Source organism: Ceratotherium simum, chromosome 1 (genome assembly GCF_057802395.1).
Source record: "Ceratotherium simum simum isolate JZ-2026a chromosome 1, ASM5780239v1, whole genome shotgun sequence".
Taxonomy (NCBI): Eukaryota; Metazoa; Chordata; class Mammalia; order Perissodactyla; family Rhinocerotidae; genus Ceratotherium; species Ceratotherium simum.
Window position 1 is genome coordinate 13,520,988 of NC_141900.1, and position 24,119 is coordinate 13,545,106.

At 38.3% G+C, this 24,119-nt stretch overlaps 2 long non-coding RNA genes across 4 annotated transcripts in view; one reads left to right on the forward strand and one right to left on the reverse strand.

Annotated features, from left to right (window-relative positions):
• Positions 1 to 7,986, reverse strand: part of LOC147918136 (uncharacterized) — a 41,764-nt gene extending 33,778 nt beyond the window's left edge. For all 3 annotated transcript variants that reach the window (XR_015553020.1, XR_015553024.1, XR_015553023.1), the window contains exon 1: positions 7,863 to 7,986. This is a non-coding gene — a long non-coding RNA (uncharacterized LOC147918136). The remainder of the gene's footprint in view (positions 1 to 7,862) is intronic.
• A 129-nt stretch (positions 7,987 to 8,115) lies between these two features.
• LOC147918137 (uncharacterized) overlaps positions 8,116 to 24,119 on the forward strand; it is a 79,533-nt gene continuing 63,529 nt past the window's right edge. Inside the window, exon 1 of the long non-coding RNA XR_015552972.1 lies at positions 8,116 to 8,448. This is a non-coding gene — a long non-coding RNA (uncharacterized LOC147918137). The remainder of the gene's footprint in view (positions 8,449 to 24,119) is intronic.

Genomic DNA, 24,119 nt, shown 5'->3' on the forward strand with positions numbered 1-24,119 from the left:
TTGTTTTTATTCTCTATGTCATTAATTTCTTCCATTATCTTTAATATTTTTTCTTATATCTTTGGGTTTATTCTGAAACTTTTCCTCGCATTGAGTTGAAAGCTTTGCTCATATACTTTCTAATTTTTCCAATTGGTTCTTGATGACTGTTCACTTCTGTTTCTTTTTCTCACTATTCTCTCTTACATCTTTGAGAAATTTATTGTGCCAACTTAAAAAAATTATTCTCTCTAGACAGTTCTACTTCATGGAGAATAGGCTATTCAGTTTTTTGTCTCTCTCTTAAAGGAGTTATAGTCCTCAAAGGTTTTGTTATTATTCCCCAGAATCTCATATTTCCTTACCTGGCAATATATACCCACAGGGAGGGACTGAAGTCCAGACCCTAACTTATGCCCCTTCTGATAAGGCGAGGGGGTGGGTCAGGGCTCACTGAAAAAAACGCTGTCATGACAATCTAGGTTCCATTGTTCTTTGTTGACCAAACCCTCAACAGATGACCCAGCCCCACAGAAAATCCCCCTTATGGGCATCCAGGTGCTGCTTCTTTCCCAGAGCTATGTCCCTTGCTTGTAATCAGGTAGACCCTGGGGTAGATTAGGAGGAAATGCACACTCACAAGCTGACAGGGTCACTTGTATCCACTCACTAACTGCAGAGAGTGAAGGGAACAATCCCTGGACTGCTCTTGGCAACCTTGGCCTGCTTTCTGTCTCACAGTGGAATGAGAGAGGGCAGCAGTTCACCCAGTATGTATGTGGGAGTGGGGGTTGCAAGAACACACATATACATCCACAATGAAAAGTCTTACCCTGCCCTTGGCCCCAGGACTTTCTTCCCTCTGGACTGCTGCATCACCCTTCACTCAATTCCACCTTCTCTCTCCCAGCGGTTTCTCAGGATGTAGCAACATGACTCTTGTTTCTACTGCATATGTAGCATTTACAGGGTTGGGTTGAGAAGCGAATCAGGGGTTATGTTTTGTTCGCTATTTTGCCAGAGATTAAAATCCATTCCCAGGTATTTCTGATAGGTGCATTTCCTTCCATGTTGAAAACTTTAATCTAATATTTGTCTACTACAAATAATTTTGGCTACTAGTTTATAAAAGATAGTGTTTCTTTTACTAAAAAATAAGTGTCAAAGTGCTTTTATAATTATCTGAAATCTATGTTTTTTAGGAACGTATATGTAATTTTTCAAGGCATCTATAGTACTTATGCAGATAATATTAATAGGGTCTCATATTTAAACATCTATATTACTGGATATATTTTATTTGGTTATGATGGATCATTATTTTGTTGTATTATTCACTTTTTCATATTTCATTTAAGGCTTTCTCATCTAGTTTTATAAGTGAAATTTATCTCTATTTTCTCAAATTATTTTTATGAAATGTTATTATTTAAGAACTGTCACATTTTCTTCTAAGAATAAAAGAGATGGCCACCTATATCTATTCCTCGAATGTTGAAGGAATTAACCAGTTAATCTAACTGTGGATTGGACCATATGGAATTTCCAATATCTAACTAGTTTTGACCTTCAAAAACAGACATACAACATGGCTTTATCCATATGCATATTAGGGGGCACCCTCATTAATGTTCTAATCAAGTTTTTACTTCACTGGGAGTAAACATTGACATACTGGTATTGTTTTTTTCATTAAGCAGAAAAATATTCTTAATTTCTCTCCCAAACCTACCACACACATTTGGAATTACATACAGATGTATACTTTAAGAACAATTCTAGAAAAATAAAAACCCATCCCTTTACTTATTAATCTTCTGGCCTATGATGTTCTAGACAAACAACACAGCAAAATTAGTTTCATCTATCTACTCATTGTCTTGTTCACTCTGGCCTTTCTTTCAAGGCAAAATACATGGGAAAAACAAAACAAAACAGTGAACCAAGAACTCCTAGGAGAGTCTTTCAGTTCACTTTCTGGGTGAATGCTTCTCTACCTGACCACCAGAACAGAGGAGCTTCCAGGAAGTTAGAGAATTGAAAAATAGGGAAAAAGAATGAGTCACAAGAGGGTCTTACCCTTTTACTAATAGGGAGATTGGATGAAGGTCTTGGAAAACTACTGTAACTTATGCATACGTGTGCAGTTATCATGGAGTATTCTATTCCTTTTTTTTTTGGTGAAGAAGACCAGCCCTTAGCTAACATCCAATGCCAATCCTCCTCTTTTTTGCTGAGGAAGACTTGACCTGGGCTAACATCCGTGCCCATCTTCCTCTACTTTATATGGGACGCTGCCACAGCATGGCTTGATAAGTGGTGTGTTGGTGCGCGCCAGGGATCCGAACCGGCGAACCCCAGGCCGCCGCAGCAGAGTACACGCACTTAACAGCTTGCGCCACGAGGCCAGCCCCAGTATTCTATTTCTTAAATTAAGCATACACTGTAATTCATTATTTTACGAGGCTATGAAATTCATCTAGAAAAAAACAAAGAACATTAAAATGCCACAGGTCACATTAATGTTGTAAAATAATTTTTTTTGTCTTATAAATGAAACTTTATGATAGAAATTTGGGGATTTTAATAATGAAGACTCCTTGGAAAGAGTCCAGGAAAGGCCTTCTACATAAAACGCTGTGTTCTAAAAGTGAAAGACAGAACAGTAAGTTTCCAGGGCAAAATATCGAAAAACTATGTGACCCTTGTGTTAACCTCTATTTGCTTTTTGTGTATGGAAGACAATTTTGAAAGGTAAGATAGTGAAGAGAACTAAGTATTCACTCATTTTATCTTCAGAAAATATATTCCAGAATATACTCACTGATTCCAGGATTGTTTGGGTTCACTAGAGATAAGTGTGTGTTCTAGGCACTCTCCTCTCTGCTACCTTTGCTGTTGCTCTTCTTGCAGTTACAACGGCTCCCAGAACCTCCTGCTCTGAGAATTCAAATCTATTGCTTGTTTCATAACCTGTTTCAAAGCTCATCTTTTAAAGAAGGCTCTCCTAAATTTTCACCAAATATATTTCTTACACTATTAACCATTCTTAGGTTGGAAAGTTGATATTATTTCTAGGAGAGTGAGCCATACTCTCTATAGTCCACAAAACTCTCTCTCACTCCTTAAATTTTCATTATTCAAGACTCTTTTTGTGTGTTATACATTAACCTCTCCTTGATATCCTCTTTTTAAAATACAAGTATCTGGGGAAGATCTAACATTAGACCCTTCATACTTTAGTATGAATAAGATTATCAGACTATGTCCCTTTGCCAGAGATCTCAGCAGAGTTCTAGGTGTCTAGAGGAAAGAATGGATGGTGAAAGAAAAGAGAGACAAAGTCCATAGTGAGACCAGCTTGCCATTTTTTCTTTGGTCTTCCTAATTTAGCACATAACTGTATTTTGGTTTAGTGTAAAAAGCAAGATTATGGGGTCTATAATCAAACTGCCTAGGTTCAAATCCAGGCTTTACCACTCACTATATTTGTGACTTCGGGCAAAGTACTTCATTTTTCTATCCTGCAGTTTCCTCCTCTGTAGAATGAAAACAATGTACCTAACTCACAAGGTTATTGTGAGCATTAAATGAGGTAGTGCATATAAACTCTTAGAAATAGTGCATGGCACAGAATAGACATTCAAGGTTATCTTCCTTTGCTTTTCTCTGCCGTATCTCATTCAATATGTGCAGCTCTAAGAACCAGGGTCTTGATGTTTTAATGGATTCACAGTTGAAATCCTCACTTGGCTCTCTCTTTATATATCATAATAGTCCACACATTTATCAATGAGTAGGATAGCTATTGCCTAGGACACCTGTTCTGCCTCTTCGCAAACATGTTTTTCCAAAGACCAAGATCTCTCTTAAGTCACAGCCTAGTTGTTATTAGCTTAAGACAGTGAGAAACTGGAGAACAAAGAGTGTTCCTTTACCTCTACATCTCAGTGCCTCACACAGCATCTGGAAAATGAGAACCAAGGGAAATACTGGTTGGATTGAAAATATATTATTATGCTAATAAGAGTAACAGTTGGGGTTTACCTTGAGATCTTAGCTTTATAATACCATCTTTCTGATAAACTGAAAGCACTCTATAAATCTTGCCAACTACATGATATTATACTTGTTTCATATGTTTTTTAATTGGGAAATTATTCCCACTTCAGATGAAAACATTTTTTAAAGGCCTTAGGTGCTGGGCAGTGTGCCCCGTGTTTGGAAATGATTGAAAAAAAGGAAAGACACAGTTCCAATTCTCTATCCTTACCTCCCTCTCTCAAGTACAGCTGGGGTTCCCTTCCTAAGTACTACATTTCTTCCCTATCTGGTCTTATGGCACCATTCTCATTCTCCATGTTATCTACATGCAAAGTAAGAATGATCCCATAATGACATATACAAGTTTTGTTCATACTTGACTGCAAAACTTATCAAAACTTTTCTTAATGCTGTTTTATTCTACTCTTTCTTACCCTGAATAGCAATAACCTCTTAATAATGCTTGCTATAGAATTTTAATTTGAAAGGCTGTTTACCTCAGTGAAAAAGATAAAAGCAAATAGGGGTTAAACCACATTATCTTTTCTTTAAATGGTGTGATGCTATACCTTCTCTGAACAACAGGGCTATGCTTTGCCCACTTTCTTATATCAAGCATATGTGCAATAAGCTTACTTATATATTTATTTATTTAGTTGTGTTTAACAGGTGTATAAATATGAGCTTATTTTGAGCTTTTCCTGGTACCATCCTTAGGGCTACCTGACACTCTTTAGCCTTCCTTTGTGGTTAAATACACATTTTCTTTGAAATCTGAGTGCATAAGAAAATTTTCTTCCCAGAAGCCACATGCTCTAAAGGATCTTTCTGCTTTCTTCTCACTGGAATGACATGAACATTTATTTCCCAAGGTTCTCCTCATTTCCTAATTAACAGCCACTGAAGGATAGCATGGTGCATCCAATAGAGTATGGACTCTGAAGCCAGAGTTTCCATTCTAACTCCCTGCATTAATAATTATTGCCTATCACACAGTTATTACTCTGAGTGTTTATTTCCTCATCTGAAAAATAGGGCTAATAAATGCTCCTTCAATTGGATTTTATGAAGACTCAATGAGATGATGGCTGCAGAATGCTTGGGAGTAGTTTGATGAATGCTAGCTCTTCTATCCTCTGTTTTGTTGAGTGGATTCAAGGCCAGAGTAACCATTCCCCTGTGGATTCTTCTAGCTTTTCAGTCACAAAAGATTCTTCTGGGTACATCAAGAATACATGAACTGTTCAGCATTCAGAAGAAAGACACTGCCAATAGAAGACTAATCTCAATTCAAAAAGCATTTTGCTAGAATCTAAGGGGGATTCAAAGATGAGGGAGATAAAGTTTCTGACACTAATAGCCTGAAATACTAGAGTTATAATCTATACTAGGAAAGCATCAGTTGTATCTTTTCTCTCTTTCCTTGAGCAGTCTGTAGTATCTCTCAGCAACATCATTTATTTTTTGATCCCCTCTTATTTTTCAATATCCTTTTTAACATACTGTTGAACATACCAATGTACTTTTAATGCACAGTTCACTTTGTACATTAGATATCTTTCCTTTAAGACAGATCTCATCTCCTTTTCCACTGTTCCACACATCCCTAAGACCATCCCACCAAACCTTAGTGATAGCCATGGTATGGATTTTACTTAATAAAAGGGACTATATTAGCCAAATGCCAGATGCTGAGTGGTCATGTCAAAACTCAAAAGTATAATTTAGACTCTGTGGGGTTATACAGGTGCTTAAGATGAATGCCATATAGTGATAAAGGAGGCAGAAATGTACCTAAGAGAAGAAGGACTCAGTAGCAGGAGACAAGATACCACAATTAGTGGGGAGGGGTAGATAAAGGAATAAAGAATGCATTTTTAGCTAGGTCACCAGGCTAAAGAGATGAACCAGGAAAACCGGTGTCATCACAAGCTGAGGACTCAGGGGAATTAAGAAATCAGAAGGAAATCAGAAATACAGGAGTCAGCGTTGGTCAGAGGAAGCAAGGAGATCAACATATTTAGACAAATCAGATACTTTCTGAGGTAGTCACTTTAATATTCCCCTGCTCTGCCTAGTTTTTAAGGTGTACTCTCACTCCAGATTGACTGAGGATTTGTATGAGTCCTGACAAGCTCAGCTGAAGTTATGAATACTGCTCAGTAACTATCTATAGCACTTCTGAGAACTGTACTGTAATGTCCTATTCTACATCTTAGGTTGTAATTCACCTTCCTCCACAAATTTCCAGTTTAAGACTTGCTTGATTAGTTTGGGCAACATATTTTTTTCCTCACATATTTTTCCATCAAGTTGATGTGAGCTAATAATATGGTATGGTCATTAAGAAAGTGAACATAATTGCAGATACATTTTTTATATTAATATAAATTTACTATACAGGTAATAGAACGCATGGAATTTATGGTTTTCATATATCATCCAAACTACTTTGTGAAATTTTGAGCTGTGCTTTTAAGGAATCTTTGAGAAACTGGAAAAGGACAACCAGAATGGTAAAAGTTCTACAGATTATTTTGTAATTGAAATGCTTGATAAACTTGGTTTTTATTGAAGAACACTAAAAGGAGAGATGCTAGCTGATCTTGATATTTGAAATATTCACGTTAAGAGAATAGGTTTATTCTGTGGTGTGTCAGAAGGTGCAACTATGAAAAAATGGATGAATATTATAAGGAAGGAGATTAGAGATTTATACATCAGTGATACAGGTGTCAAATCTATCCAACAAAGGCTGATGCCTTGAGATAGTTAGCTTGCATTCTCACTTTAGTCTTCAGTTCAACATCACTCCTTAAAGCTCTTACACATGCCTTCAAAAGAGGCCTGGTGCTGCACTAAAAAAAGACATTCTGATTCCTCCTTACCTATCCTCATTACATTTGCTCTTAATTGTCATTTCAGTCCTTGCCTTGCTCTTCATATCTAAAGCATAGTTTTTTTGTTTGTTTTTCTTCCCAGCTACAATTTTCTCTCTTCTTGACACTGATTCTTCTTTCTTCAGGCTCCTTCAAGTCTGACCCATCAACTCTGACACTACTCCCCTCTAATCAGCATTTGGTATTCAAGCAAAAGAAAGGAAACTACACATCAGAAATTATATAAAAGGGGCCTGCACTGAGTAGCAAATTTTACCACATAAGATTTGTAGTCCCTTTCAAAGTTGACATCCTGTCTTATAAAATACATTAAAATTATTGCCATCGCCAGAGAAACAAATTTCTTCTTCTGGGATAATAAGGAGAAAATCTTTTTAGTTGTTTTCACCCAAGTAAAACTATATTCTTTGTGTAATCATTGTGAATTAACACTTACTGAGACAAAAATGAAAAAAAATCAAGCATATTAGGATTTTTACTAATGGCATGGTGATTCCACACAGGCTGCACATTGTTGAACAGGGGTTTTCAGTCTTATTTTGCACTCATTTGCAGGTAAAGAACAAGCAATCTATAAATAATATTTAAATTTTGTTGATAAAATACACTCTTGTACCCGCACTCACAGTCTAGGCTGCTTTCTTGAGTACGGGTAATAGGATGGGATTAGAACAAGAGTAATGGCACTGTATTCAATCTTGGACAAGAGGGCTTGTTTCTTCTGTATGTGGTGGTGAAAGAAAATCAAGGTCTTATCCTTGCTCTAGCTCAGATCACGCACTATCTGTGTCACCTTGAAACAGTCGGTTATTCTCATTGGCACTGCTTAAATAAGGATTCTGTTTAAATCAGGGTAATCCAGAGTGCAAGAAAAAGCTGTAGAAACCGTGTGGAAGGAGGCCAAGGGGGTAGGGCCAGGCGGGGTGGAAAAGGACCAACCTCTACTTTGCAGGTTCCAAGGCGCGCGTGGCGCTCGCCCTTCGTTCCCAGGGACTCCGGGCGGCCTGAAGGACAGCAAAAAGCACGTGGCGAAGCCGCGCGGGAGCACACGAACAGCAAGAGCTCCTACTGATAGCCCCCGCGGGAGCTGGATGGGTGAGGCGGGGCGGGCGCGCGCAGGGGCTGCCGGGACGTGGGCGCGGGTGTGCGCGGGGGCTGCTGGGGCGCGGACCTGCCCGGGCCCTCTGCCAGGAGCTCGGCCCTTTGGCGAGTTGGCGCCCGGGAGGGCTTAGTTTGCTCCAGGTCACCTGGAGCAACCCGGGTTTCACCTGGACTGTGAACAGAGGCCCCCATTCCAGGCCGCAGCGCCAGGCCAAGTCCTTTGGCCTTGCGAGGCCTCCCCCGCTTGGGGATGATGGCGGGAGCAAAGCCGTGACCGACTGCGGCAGATTGAGGCCCGGCCGCGTCTGGATTCGGTGAGCCTGGGTCTCCTGGTGTATTAAAAGTTGGAGAAGAAATGAAAACGATTGAAAAGAGCAGTACGCTTCAATTTGAAGGAAGCTGATATGCAAAACCAAGCAGTAGGGTGAGTCCAAGAAACAAATTGCACAAAGAAAAGGACCTCTCCCAGTCTCTGAAACTCTTCACTTGCACCCCAGATTCTGTAGTGTATATCCCGGGTTCATTTGATTCTTCTTACAGCCGTTTATATAAGTTTATGCTGTAGTATTTACCAAGGGTGGAGAGTTAGGGACCAATTATAGTGGGAATTTCTTGTCATACCCATTCTGCTTTCTTTGTGTTGTGTGTAGCTTTTGTTTTGCGTATGCGTAGCCAAGAGGGGATTATATCTGAATGTAATGTGCTTATATCTGAATGATTGATCTGCTAGAGCTGCTAGAACTACATTTTTTGATGAAACAGTATTTGTTGTGGTTAGCATTTGGTTTTAGTCAGGTGATGAGAAATTAGATACTAATATTCCAGCGAAGCCTATATTTTGAAATCCTGCTTCTGGAATTAGAGAGAAAGCTCTGTTCATATTGATACAAACTTCCAAAATGCATAAAGGTTCGTAACATATCTGCCTCCACCTGTTTATTCACTGTTCGTGATTCTTCCTCTTCACATGGGCTCTAAATAAGTGTTTCCTCTTGCTAGCTTAGTGGACTTTGCTGAACAACTTGTGGACACAGAGGAAACCATTATAGTGAATTGAAAAGGCATGAACTGTTCAGTAATATTTAATAGCATATGTGGCTCTGTTGAGACACATTCGGGACAAAATTTCTAGTTCTGTCCTGTTCTTCATTTTAAGGTTCCTTGGTGTCATTTATGTTATTTATGCCCCTTACCCTCAAAAGTTTAGCTGACTTAGAAAATGAGTAATATGTAGGGCAAGTGGAAATTCTCAGAAAAAGTCTTGCATTTTTCACAGATGAAAAACATGACTATCTTTGGACATCTTCAGTAATTTAAAAAGTACGCCCCACTGGTTGAGAAAAATAATTTAAATGATGGCCCCAAGCATGTTTAGACATTGGAACATGAGGCAAGTTTTAAGGAATTGCAAAATAGCTCTGAAATTTTTATTTTTATTTTTACAAAGTGTTTTTTTGTTTTTCAATTAAATACTCCCTGTCCTGCACCCCATTCCACCTCCTTTTTAGAATGTTCTCTTGTAGTGACAGTTACCAGTGCAGTTACATATGGCCAAGGGGCTAACAAAATATTCCACTGGGGTTTTAGGAGCTTAATTTGTGGCATAAATCTCTGTTCTCAGGCCTTTGCTCTCAGAACCCACGAGGCTGTCAAGTGTTGCCAGAGGGCAGTAGGACTTAGTTCTAAGTTTTAACTTTTATAGCGTTTCACATGACTCTCAAACAATTGTTTTCCATTGGATTTCAGATGAAGCTGTTAGTTCCTCAGGAGTCCCCCATCTGGGTTTCCATTAATCTCGGTAACAGGCTCAAATCCTTTCACACTCAGATGCTTTGTCTGCATCTGTAACAGAGTGATGGTGGATGGAATAAATTACTATCATTGTTTTCTGGTATCCTTACTCATTGCAAAATCTTCCATAAAAGCTGGTACCTTGTGGGTGGGATTTGTTAAAAGAGCAAAACAGGAATTGGTTAAAGAGATTAAGACAGAAGCACTCAGTTTCGTATTAAAATTAATTTTTCTAGAAAGACCTTTTGCTTGTGTGTGGGGGTGTGTGTTAAAGAAGGATTATTGAGGTTAACTTACATATAGAGAAAATCACATTTTGTAGGTATACAGTGCTATGCATTTTTAAATAAGGTATACTTCACATAAACCAAAATCCATCCTTTTTGGTGAATAGTGCAAGTACAGGTTTTTCCAAACATGAACAGTCATGTAGCCACCACTGAAATCAAGATATAGGATATTTCTGCCACTCCAAAAAGTTTTCTAGTGCTCCTTTGTAGTTAGTTCCCTTCTTTCGCCCTAGCCTCTAGCAACCGGTGATCTGATTTCTGCCCCCATAGTTTGGCCTTTTCCAGAAAGTTCTGTAAATGAATCATACATGTATGTAGCCTTTTGTGTCTGGCTTCTTTCGTTTAGCATAATGCTTTTGAGATTCCTCCATCTTTTTACATGTATCAGTAATTTGTTCCTTATGACTTTTGAGTTTCATTCCATTGTATGAATATATATATATACACACATGCATTATTGTATGGATGGACCACAGTTTACTTACTCACTAATAGATGGACTTTTAAGTTATTTCTGGTTTTTGGGTATTATGAAGAAAGCTACATAAACATTCACATACAGGTCTTGGTATGAACAATGTTTTCATTTACGTTATATATAAAATACCTAGAAGTGGGGTTGGTGGATTTTATAATTGTGTATTTAATATTATAATGGACTGTCAGACTTTACCAGTGTGGCTGCACCATTGTTGCATTCCCACCAGCAAGATGTGAGCATTCCAGTTGCTCCAGATCTTCTCTGGTGCTTGGTGTTGTCAGGTTTTCGTTTTTTGTTTGTTTTTTCTTTACTGTTCTGTGTGTGTAGTGATAGCTCATTGTGGTTTCAGTTAGAATTTGCCTAACGACTAATGATGCTTATATGTGTGTGTGTGTGTCTATGTATAATGATGATATATGTATATATTTATTTTAGGGTGAGTGTTACAGTGCAGGTACTGTTTTATACAACAAGGACATGTATCATAATCCCCTTTGGGGGATTAAGTTTGACATAGTGAGAAAAGTGAGAACTTTGGAATCAGGCAGATAAGGGTTTGAACTGTGACTAGTTGTGTAGACCTCTGTGTTCCTGTTTCCTCATTTATTAGGTAACAATAAGAATACCAGCCTCACACAGTTATTAGGAGAATTACATAAGACAACATATCCAATACAGCTAGCAGAATGCTGCAGTCTCTTTTTCCTCTAGGACAATGCTGGCCTTAACATATGTGAATCTTCTGCAACAATACCCTGCATAGAGGTCTGATGTCTGAAATTTCAGGAGTCGAAAACTTCATCTCTTGAATGCCATAGGTGGACGAGAAGGTCTTGGGAAGGTGAAGGGAAATAAATAAAGATTCTCCAAAGAGTCACTTAGTCCTCTGGGGTGTTCTGCATCATTCAGCTCATATATTCACCATCGTCCAGCTTTTTAATTATATGGTATATTAGCTGCCTCACTAGACCATGTGCTTCATGGAGAGAAGGACTACGTGTTACTTACCTCTGTATCCCTCTTGCTGAAGGCTGTGTCTGGCTTGAGGTCACCTGGTGCCTTAGCAGTGTTGTACTTAACAGCCTGAAGATTGGTAGAAGGAAACAATGGTTTGTCATGGGACTGACAGCGGCCAGTGTTTGGACCTTTAAATTTATGTGTTGTCAGGGGGTTAAGTTTAGTGTCAGGTTTACGTTCTCTCTAGCTGGTGTTTATGTACTCAGCTTGGCAAGCTTAGCTGGAGAGCTCCATGAAACTGTGGGAGAGTATATATTTCTCCTTTTTCTTGCTCAAGCCAAGAGCACGCATAGTTCTGCTGCCCCAAAACTCAAGTAGCCCAGGTATTCCAAGGAAACCTGTCCTTTGAGATGCAGGATGTAACTGACTTAAATCCTAAACCCAATGCAGAGGGGGAGCTTGGATTTTGCTGATTTGTTTTCATTTATGGATTATCATTGCTATACTGTGTATGCTCTTCCTTTGTCAAACCCAGCCTAGTTCCTTTATTTCCTCAGAAAGGCAAACAAAATAAACAACTGCAAACCTAAAATCCACCACATTAATATCACAGCAACACAAATCACTTAAAAATAAATATTAGAATCCCTATGCTCATAAAAATCCCTGTTTCTTCAAATTCAGTCCTGCATCCTGATATGTTGCCCAGATTTATTTCTTCTGCCTCTTTATCTAGAGTAAACTAATAAAACAGCAAAACTTTCCCTTATAAGAAATAAAAGAGTGTTTCCATGTTCTTATAAATGGCATTTCGTTCCTCTCTCTATTCTTACCTCTTCTGTACATCAATTTCCATTTCCATGGTTCTGGTTCTAGAGCCCATCATCTCTTTTCAGACTTTCCTATAGCCCCTTCTTTACATCCTTTTAATACGACCAGATGTCTTTCTAAAGTATAGATATAGTCATAGACTCCTTGGGAGGAGAGGGGGTACCTCATGTCCCTTGCTTATAAAATAATTACAAATTTCTTGCTAATAATATCTAAGACCCTTCACAGTCTGGCCACAAATTAACTTTTTCCAATGAACTTTTCAACTTAAATATGTGAAAATTATTCAAAACTCTTTAAATATGTCCCTAAGCTACTTCATTTCGTGAGTTAGGATGATTCCAAATACATTGAGCTATTCCTCATGGATGTCTCTTAGAAACATTTCAGAATGTCCCAAATCAAATTAATTATTTTTGTTATTTTATCCTCCTAAAACAATCCTTTAAGGATTAGTAAGTGATAGCCATGTTGTAAGAAGAGATAGGTATAACTTAACAGTGAGCATATAAAAAGACGTTGCTTTCTAATGGCCCAGGAATGAATGGCTGTGGGAATTGAAGATAATTCTGATATTATTAACTAGAATATTTTTTGTTGGATCTTGCATATTATTTGGGATGGGAAGAGTTATCTGGTTAAGCAGATTTTACATTTTTATCATTGATTGATTGAAACTGTCATATAATTTGCCAGTTAATGCTAGGTCTAAATTGGAAGCATCACTTGAGTGGCCTTTCTAAATTAAGAGAATGACAGGCAAGTTGTTATGCATTGCTTTAATACCAGATGTTGTAGCTTGACAACTGGTATCCTTCTCAATACTCCTTGTATGCAGAGCTGGTTGCTGGGAAGAGGTGGGTATGAATTTGCCTGGAGACCAAGGGACCTTCAGGGAATAAGTGGATTGAGACCATAACTCCTTCTGTTTTGAATTTTTATATCATTAGATATTTTCCGACTGATTTTGATGTATGCAAATGAAATTCATTGACAAGAAATGAATGCTTTCCCATGTGCCTCGCCCCTCCCCAACCTAAAACAGTGACAAAAGTGGGGTGTTATGATGAAAGGAGAGGAGTGTGGACTGAAGACTGGACTCAAAGCCAGAGCCAATCTTGTCTGTTGTGTGAAGAGGTTGGTCTGAATGTAGCATGTGACTGAGTCCTGACTCTTCCTGTGACCCACCGAGGCTGGCATAGTGGTTGTGTTTGGCAACAGTGGCTTAGTCTCACGTATCATGGGAATGTAAATTAATGGGGTAACATACATTAGTAATTAAGCACATAGAGTCTGCGGCCAGATTGCTCACTTCAAAACCCATTTTGGGCAAGTTACTTGTCCATGCTTCAGTTAACCCACCTATACTATGAGGATACTAATATTATATATTTCCCTGGATTGTTATGAGGATTAAATGAGTTAATATTTGTAAAGTGCTTAGAATAATCTCTTGTACACATAGTAAGTACTAAGTGTTTGTTAAATAAAACAAAATCTCAGGAAGCCAGGGGCATAGCAACTTTGATCCTTTATCCTCTCTCTAGGATCTAGATTTGTTTTGTAGGGGTTAAAATATCTAGCACTTCAGTTAACAAATAAATAATACACTGTTCTCCTAAAATATAGTTTCATTTTAATTTTGTTTCCTTGTGTATGCATGGATATTTTAAAAGTTAGAATGCATGATAGCTCTGATATTTTATTTAAAAATCCATAACTGAGTATTCTCTGACAATTCAAACAGTTTTTCTCGGTAATGGCTTTTAAACCAATTATATAAATGTAAATGCAGTTGTTTTGCTACTGTTACATAAGGCTGTGTCTTTGGGCTTGTGTGTACAAGTAGTCAGATGTATGTTAAGTCTGGCAAGTTGCAATCCCTGTTTATAATCAACACCAAAATAGAAAAGTAGACTGTTTTCAGAGTCCTACTCCATTAGAAATGGCATATTACATTCATTCCTCTGTCTTGTTTTGTGGCCTGAAACTGAGCATCGTCCCATCTTGTTAACGTCAGAGATTCTGTCAGACATTTGGTCATCCCCTTTCACTAAAAGTAAAAATTACTTTTCATTAAAAAAAAAAAAAAGAAAGGCATTGTTGACCCCTCCCAGTAACCATGATGAAATAGCAACACCGAGGAAATAAATGGTATTAGCAAATTCAAACACAGTGTTGCCTTTAATTGCTTCAGGCATCTGAAAGACTAAAGGAACTGTTATATTCCTAGACAAGGTTGGCCTCTGTAGGAAAACTAGAGACTTTTAAACTTGTGAGATTTCTGCATTTGGTAATCATTCTTAGCAGGTTATTGTTATAAAATAAAATGGGGTATCATGGGTTATCTTTTACAATTGAAACATAAATGAAATGACGTTATTTTTGCAAAATATCTATAGCAAAAACTTATTCTGTTATCTCACTTATCCACAAGTCACTTATTTAACAGTTTACACTTTGGAATATGACCACAAATCTGAAATTAAACAAAAGGAGGCCAATAATGACTACAAAGTCCATATGCTTTTTTCAGGTCCCCATTTAGCATCTATTTAGTCTTACTTTAAATCCAATTCCAACAAGTTGGAAAGCCTGGTTTCTCAACCCATGCAGATTAGAGTTTGTGTGTTTTAAGAGGGTAGGGGCAGAAGACATAAATGTAGTCAAGTCGTCATCTGATTGGGCTTGACAATGCAGGGAAACCATAAAAAACAAATACAGAATCTCACAAAAAGCAGGAGGTCATTGAGTTTAAGGGCAAGTAGCTGTTTATACTTCAATAACACTGAAGAATACCAAGTATTTTTTATGTCATTAAAAATTGATTAAATTATGCTTAGAGTAATTTTAACATGTTTTAAGAAGTTTCCATTAAAAAATATTTGGCAAGGGGGGCATTTAAAGTACCTAACTCTTAAGTCAAAAATCCACATATTTTCCACGCTCATTCTCTGTAGCTATCTCGTATCTGTGGTTCTAACCTATAAACACCATAAAACATATTTATCCAATGTTTTCTAATATTTTATCCCCATTTTTAAGTCAGAAAATTTAGGAATAAGATCCATATACCATATAGAATATTTTGACAGAATAAGCTGAATTCTAGTGTGAGTTCATGAAGTTGTTTTAGGAAGACTCAGTTTTATTTAGAATTTCCTCTATTTTCAGTGTTACAGAAGAGAGCAAGGGGATGGAAGATGATTTTCCTCCTCCTCTTGTACCACCTTCTTCATTTTGCAACTAACACATAGTTGAGAAGCTCTGTGTAGTGCCTTATTCTTTCTATAAGTCCACCCTTGCTTGATAGAACAGAAAAACTTGAAAAGGCACAGCTTAAGTGCAGAGACAGCTAGAAGCATGGGAACTAAAAAAGAAGCCAATTGCTGTCCTTTCTAGAATGTACCGGAAAGAAAGATGTGAACGAAGTGATGACAATGTGGGACATTTGCCAATTGAAGCCAGATTTCAATGATTATGCCTCAATAATATAGATAGGTGCTAGGATGCCCAGTTTTGTATGGCCCAGAAGTCCAGACAATTTGTTGCCAGCACATCACAAACTAATACAAGTGATTTGTATTTCTTCCACCAGTGTATATTGTAGCAAATAGCACTCCAAAAAGTTCAAGGGCAAGATAATGCAAACTAGTGATGTATTCAGATTTGCCATTGGTCTTATCGTTGCTCTAGCTTCTCATAAGTGTCCTTATTACATCTAGGTAGTATGTTCTTTCCTGGGGTCAGCTGTGGGCTTTAGAACACAAATGAACATCAGTAGACAGAGTAAACTCATTTTGTTTTGTAAAACTTAAAATTGTCCTGCCCTCAAGATATGAAAATATCTTATACAAAGCACTTGATTCCTCACTGATTTTATTTATAGTTATTAATATCATCCTACATCCAAATTACTCCTTCACAGGAATCATCAAACTAACCCTTTATAGTTGTATGAACATGATAATCACGTCCTTTCTCCATTGTCATTTTTAATGTACTTGGAGAAAACACCAAAGATGATTTGGAGTGTGAGGCCTGTGGCATATAGTCTCATCATATTCACTTTCATTCTGAAAGATGATTTTGATTTGAGTTCTTATTACTTTGTTAATATTTCTTGTTTATAGAATTTTCATTGTTTTGAACTAAACTTAAGGATGTTTTTAGGCGTTTACAACTGATTTGTTGGAGAAGGTTTAAATTTGATTGCAGGGAATCAGAATGTAAATTTATTATAATTTTTATGAAGTTTATATTTGATTATAATTTTAATATCTTTAACCTTTAACAGCACCAGCTGCCAGCATAAGAAGCATGTTTTACATCACAGGGTCGTTGAGTAGGTTGTAAAGTTTCATTAGCACAAGCCTTGGGTAAAACTGGCATGGGTGATATTTGGCATTGCTATTCATAACCTCATCTTTTTTTGCTTTCTCTGAAACTTGGTACAGCTGGTGTTCCTTCTGGCCTCGAGCACCCCTGTGTGCTCTCTTTCCTTCTATCGACCCATACTTGCTGCCTTAGGAAATGTCTGATTTCAGTTTTCTTCTCTTTGTATGAATTTAGGTCTAGGTGTTACTCATATTGTGGAGGCAAAATTGATTGATTGGTCTCCTACTTAAAGTATTTCAGGCATCACTGAAGGTGGGAGAGGGGGCAGAGGGCCTTCCCAGTAACCTAGGGGTAAGGTCTGCCTTGATGACAGGAGCTCAAGTGGTACAAGAGGAAAAAACATAAAAAAAGAAAGAAATCTGAACTAAACTTATCAAACATGAATGAGTTGGGTAGAATTGAATTTTTCATAGAATTTATGGCACTAAAATTGGCAGGCTGAAAGTCAGATTCTGATTTATCTCTTTCCTGTTACAGACGCTAATTTGATCCAGGCAAACAAGTTTTGCTTACCACCCAGCATTTCTGTGTTTTCAAAATGAAGTTGATCGTCGTTTCCACCTGCCCACCATTAGGCTAGGCAACTGCACCAAGGACATGGGTTAAGGAGTGGTTTTACATCCTTGAGTCAGATGTGACTGCATGTGTGCAAGCAATAGAGAGATTAGTGAGGAAAAAATTAATGGCCGAAGGAGGAAAAGACATCATTATCATTAGGAAAGGGTTGATCAGATAACCTATTTTTATTGATATGACTAAGTACTTTGCATAATTAGTATTTCAAAACACATATTACATGAAAAGATTATTTTGTTAACTTTATAAAAATCGATCTGACCCAATTACCTCATTGATCTGAATCCTTCGTAAACTAAACCTAGCTTCCATTTTTAGCTTTATCTCTAGACATGTATTTATTTGAGCCCATACTTCTCAAATGAGGTAGAGTGGCATAAACTCTGGAGTGGGAGTAATTAGGGCATACGCAAAGTTTATGACATAACCAGGACACACACAAAGCCGCAGGATGTACTTGATACATCTTCCTGGGGCTTCAAATATTCCTCAAGGAAATATTAATTCACATAGTAAGCAATTTTAAAACATTATGTATAAACAAATACAGGAATAGTTTGCAATAGAATTCCAGATATTAATTTTTAAAAGAAAGCAAGAAACTAGAGAAATTCTACTTTGGTAAGATTATTTCCATCCTTACCCTTGCATAAAAACTTTCAGTGTACTCCTTAGGGGTATTTAGGAACAGATATCTGAGAAGTACTTCATTAGCTACACCAGATAGTCACAGGTTCCAGAACATTCCAGACGCTTGCCTCTGTACCTTTGCTCATGAGTTTCTTCTGGAACCCTTGGCCCATCTTACTACCCTGGAGTATCCTTACTCAACCATTCGTCTGGATCAAAAAGTCTTCTGCTTTTTTTCTTTTTTTTTTTTTTAATTTTCTTTGAACACATGCCATCCTGACTTCCAAAATAAATCCTTCCTTAGGTATATCCTGGCCCCTTAGCATTTTTATGGACAACTATTATTATATTATACCATATTATAATTACTTAATTTTCTTTCCACTAGACTGAGAGAATTTTAAGAGAAGACAGCATGACTTTTTTCTTCTTCAGATCTTCTATAACATCTATGCCTGAAGCATATATCAGGTGTTTCTTGAATGAGTAATGAATTTGCTTAATCTAATAACAATGGCCTGTATATTGGTCCTCACATATGGATCCAGGCAAGAAGGTAGGCTGGTAACTTCTGTGAGAGTATGGTTAATGTATTAGAGGTAGCAAATATTTTGAAATCAGATCTAGTTTGAATCCCAGCTCTGCTAGTTCCTATTTGTATAAATTTGGGAAATTATTTATCTAAGCCTTAGTTTCTCAAGTTCAATGTGGGAATAATAACAACTACCTCATGGTGTGGTTGTATGGATTCTGAAATGATCCATGCAAAGTATCTGGCACCTAGTAGGTACTAAATATTGTTTCCTTCTTCATACCTATCAGTCCCTCCCTAAGTGATATAATATGAAGGGTGCTAAATAAAGCCCTAGCTGTATAATCACCCATTCCCAATGAGTTGAAGTCTCAGAAACTGGGGTCAAGAGAGGGAGTGGGCTGGTTAAGTCAAAGGCTGGGCAACTGGGACAAAGGGATGAAGTAAATGAAACATTATGTCCACAGTGGGAGGCAAAAAATAAGAACAAATCCAAAGGTAAAGATCTATAACTAAGCATCCTGACTAGAGATCCTAAGCAAGACAGAATGGGTTGGCTTGAGCAGCAGGTGTGCAGATACCCCTTGTGCATCAGTAGGGGTAGAGAGTCAGCTTTCCCTGGAGCAGCTTTCACTGACCCCGCAAGAAGGGAGGGGTCTCTTAAAGCTTTTGAGATATTTACAGACTTATCCAAAAATACATCCCCAAAACTTTAAATCACCCATCATATTTCCTCCTTGGGTGATTTGTGGAGGTGGGCTTTTTTTTTTTTTTTTTACCTGAATTAGTAGAATCTGGCTTAAGAACAGCTTGGCATTTGATCAGATTGTTGTATCAAATTTACAAACATGACAACGCCAAGTCTCAGTCAAGCAGAAAGCAGGAGCCTAATGAAATAAGAAAGAGAATAGGTGAATTTTGAGGGAAAAGGAAGTTAGGGAGCAATTGAAAAATGAGACGCTGCCTGAATTCTGATGAGACATTATCCAAAGATGGGTAGGAAAAGGTGAGCCCTGAGCTACAATGAGTACCTGGAGAAATTAAAAGGAGAGGAGTGTGGGATTGGGGAACTGAAGGACAGATATTGGAAAAAACATATTTTGCCAAGGTCCTTTCAGTTCATTCAACCCCTTATGAGATTGGGAGGCTCTGCTTGGACCCAATATTCCATTCATTTGGTTGAAAATAAGAGGAATGGTTCATCCACTTGTAACAAATGGATTAAAAGAAAGAGTTCAATGAGAGAGTTTTTGAAGGGTCATTCGTACATGTTCCTGCCCTTTCTCTCTCCAGTCTCGCAGATAAACCCAAACTGTAGGCAGTTTGGTGTAATCCTATTTCTACACTTCTTTCGTTTGGTTTCTCTTTTCTCCCTCCTGCTTCACAACATTGGCACACTGATAATGTCACAGGATGAAGCTGTGTTCTTTTCCAAATATCATGGCACAAAATGGAATGTAGAGAAACAACTTCCCTTTTCTGACTTTTCCGTTTCCTAACTCCACACTCGGAATTCCTCTTTATCCTTTTCCCATCTCCACTAACCCTGGTGGTTTTAATAGAAGGTTCACTAACATCTGATATTTAAATCCCCCTTCTGAAAATGTGTAAACTTCACTTGATTAATATAATATAAAGCTCACGGGCACCATTTTGGGACTGGATAAGAACATTATTCCACAGAATAAGGATAAACTTGCTCTTCAACCATAGTTCTCCCAGTAAAATTCCCACATGGGATCTCTGTAACTGATGTATTCCTTTGGTTTGAGGTAGAGGTGCTTTGACGCAACATGTTGAGCCGTGAAGGACTAGTTACTCATAAGAGCTAAGGAAAATGTACTCTGTCTGTTACTGACACACAGGCTAAAGTCAGGGAACTCTTCAATAAAACTAATTAATGCTGTTTTGATTCCACCTACGAATGGCACTGGCATAACATTTGTGGTCATCTTAAGAAAATGTAGTCATTCTAAGCATGGAAAAACAAAATAAAGTACTTGTGAATTAAATAGCAAAGTAATTCAGTAAGATACATTTCTTGAAAACACGTTTGCTGAAAAATCTCATGTTACATAGAAGTTAGTGATAACTTGGTACAATTTTACATAATCACTTATTAACTTCAGAGGACTTTTATTAGGTCATCTCATTGAACTCCCTCTCTTCAACTGTGGAAGTACCCAAGATAGAGTTCTATCATTCTGCTAAACATATTTGAGACCAGAGATTTTGCAGCTTCCTTCAGTAACACAATGTGAGGTAGCTGAGTCATTCCTTGACTTGACTGAGTAGCATTGGATCTGCACTGCAGAGGTTGGAATTGGTCTATACCCTCCGTGCTGCAGAAAATATCAGGGAGGAGGAGAATGGGCTGCAAGAAGGAAAGGTGTGGCTGTCCCCTGTGGAAAAGGCTTAGTTTTACTTGAGCTGTTGGAGTTTATTACTTGGGAGAGTTAAGAACATGCTTGGCACTTATTGGGGATAAATTGATCTGATTTAATGTATGAGCACTGCCACCCACTGTTACTACTACCCACTGTTGTTAGGGGATGTGGTTCCACATCCAGGCAGCTCATGCCTCCTGTGTATAATTTCGTGAAATTACTGTTACATGCGAAACTACAGTTTGGATCAGTAGGACTTAACTGGTAGCTTGAAATTCTTCCTGCTAGGGGATCTTGGTTCAGTTTGTGTGACTGTGACCTCTGAGTGTCCCATGACAGGCTTGATACTCTACGACAAGGGTTCTTCCTCTTCTTTGGAGCATAGCCTCCTTGAGAAAGAAAGGAATGCTATGAACATATGTACATAATACACAGGAAACAACGCAGACAGTTACAGGAGGTGTGCAGACCTCTTGATGCCAATTGGTGAATGCCTGAGTCACCTCCACCCACTGACATTACAGAAAGTAGCAAGTGCAGCTGGCTGGACTGAAGGCCTCATGTTTTTTCTTCTTTTTTCTTTCTTTCTCTAATTTTAGAAACAGCACCACCAGGAGCAGGGACTTTTGCATATACTGTACATTTTTCCTGTACAGTATCGTCAATGCAAAGTTGGACGGGTTCCAACCCCCTCCCCCTCCCCACCCAAAAGCATCTTCATTTGAATTTAAAGGGGTGGATGAGTGACAGCAAGACTCTGTTCTCCTTCTGACAGGGCTTTGGCAGATCATTGGTTGTCATCAAACCTATTCCATTTCTTGCTCCCTGCCAGAAATTCCACCTACATGCCTGATGGCAATTAGTCCCTCGTAGGTGCTAATGAATAAAACGCAGCACGTAGACTTCATGAGGATGAAAAAGCCTACGATCCATATCCAGAGAGTCACTCCAAGTGTCAGTCCCTCACCCCAGTCCCCATTCAAATGTACCTCACACGCTGTCCGGCACATGCTGGGGCCAGGCAGCCCTCTGTGCACTTGGGCATGGGAAATAGAAAAAAGCTATCTGATGAGCACACCACTCAGCAGAAATTATGATTTTAGAACTGAAATGCTACCTGTTTTTCTGTTACTGTCACAGGTTGTGATGCTACCAGTTTAGGACAGTCTTTATTGGGGCATGCAAGCTGAATCTCCAAACACAAATGTGCTTCGGAAGAAGCTTTTAGAGACCTTGTTAGCATTCTGCACTGAGTGGGAGGTTGTATTATCAGTGGTTCCCAACTTGCTGATAATTAGACTTCCTAAGCAGCCTTTAAAAGTACAGATTCCTTGGTCCTGTCTCTGGAGCTTCTCAGTTGGGAGGGCTACAATAGAGCCTGAAAAACCTAAATTTTTTTTTGTGAGGGAGGTCAGCCCTGAGCTAACATCCATGCTCATCCTCCTCTTTTTGCTGAGGAAGACCAGCTCTGAGCTAACGTCTATTGCCAATCCTTCTCCTTTTTTTCTTCCCCAAAGGCCCAGTATATAGTTCTATGTCATAGTTGCACATCCTTCTAGTTACTGTATGTGGGACGCGGCCTCAGCATGGCCGGAGAAGCAGTGCGTCGGTGTGCGCCCAGGATCCGAACCCGGGCCGCCAGTAGCGGAGCGCGCGCACTTAACCGCTAAGCCACCGGGCCGGCCCTCAAAAACCTAAATTTTAAAAAATCTTCCCATATGAATCTGACACTCATGCCAGGTTCGGTACTCTGGGATTAGATGAGCTGCTGTGTCCCATTCAATTAGAAAACTCCAGGACTAGGTGTCGATTGAAAGGTTCTCAATGATTGTGCTCACTATTCATCTGTACCTTTACTATGTTTTGAGCCTTTAAAACAAGCAAACAATTCTCTTTTGTAATCTGACTACCTATCAGAGATGACTCATTGTTGAAATGAAGCTGTAGTTGATGTTTAAATTTTTCTTTATACTTTTACTATAATTTTCAAATATACCTTTACTGAATAATGCATATGTATTTTGTAACAAACAAGGCAGCAAATGTTACTTTTAAAGATCTTTCTGCATCCTGAGAGAAACTAATTTGCTTACAGAGAAAACTGTATTACGATTGGTGTTCTTTAAATCCTATGTTTTAATTTATGCGTTTAAAAACATTACTTAGAAAAGGGGTCCATAGACCTCACCAGTCTGTTACCTTGACAGTCTAAAGGGGTAAAAAAAAAGGTTTAGAACCCCTGATACGCCAGCGACCAGTTTATTATTCATATTTTGCATGTACACAAACATTGTCTTCCTAGGATCTCAAAACACATTATAAAACAATTGCAGCTAAAGCCTTGGAATGATACATGCTTGCAGTTTGGTCTCCTCTGATGGTAGCAAACCAAAGAAAGTGGCAAGAAAGAAGTTTTTCTTCCAGTTTTCATGGACTCCAGAAGTTAAGATAGTTTGAATAGGATTCCCTGGAGCATTCAAACTCCATCATGTTTGTCAGAAAGAGAACTTAATCCAAACCTTTGAGGTTTGTCCTTCTCTAGTCAATATCTATTTCAGGAAAACAATCATGGTTCTAAAGTATAACAGTGAAGCAAGGAAGAAAAGAGAGATTTTTCTTTCTGATAGTGAAATGGGCAGGTGCAGTTGAGACTGAAAGGCCATAATTAAAACATTGTTCAGCTGAGGCACTGTAGAAGTTCATGCAAGACTGCACAGATCCTCCCCCTGCCTCACATCCCGGAGTTCAAGGTTTTGGCACTAAAGGAACCTGAAGGTGCACTGCCATTCAGGAAACAGAGCCCTGGAGCCTGAACTTTAGTACCCTTGAGGGACACATGGAAGAAATTCTACACTGCTGGACCAGTGAAATTGGCTTGTTTAAATCCACACATTTTAGACCACATAAGAGAGAAAAGGAAAACAAACGCTTTTTAATTGAACATATAGTTATGGGCAGGACTTATGCATATATTGGATTTTTAGAGATCTAATGAAATAAGTATTATTATTTCTATTATATAGGTGAGAAATTAAGCCTAGAAAGGTACACAACTTGTCGAATGTCAGACTCGAAAGTATTTTATTTTGACTGGCTGAATCCTAGGATAGACATTGACTACATCTGTCTATGATCTGTCTATGATCATATTAGAACATGCAGACTAGAAAAGTGACTAGGACAGGGTTGGAAAATTCTTGGCACATCCTCTCAACCCATACC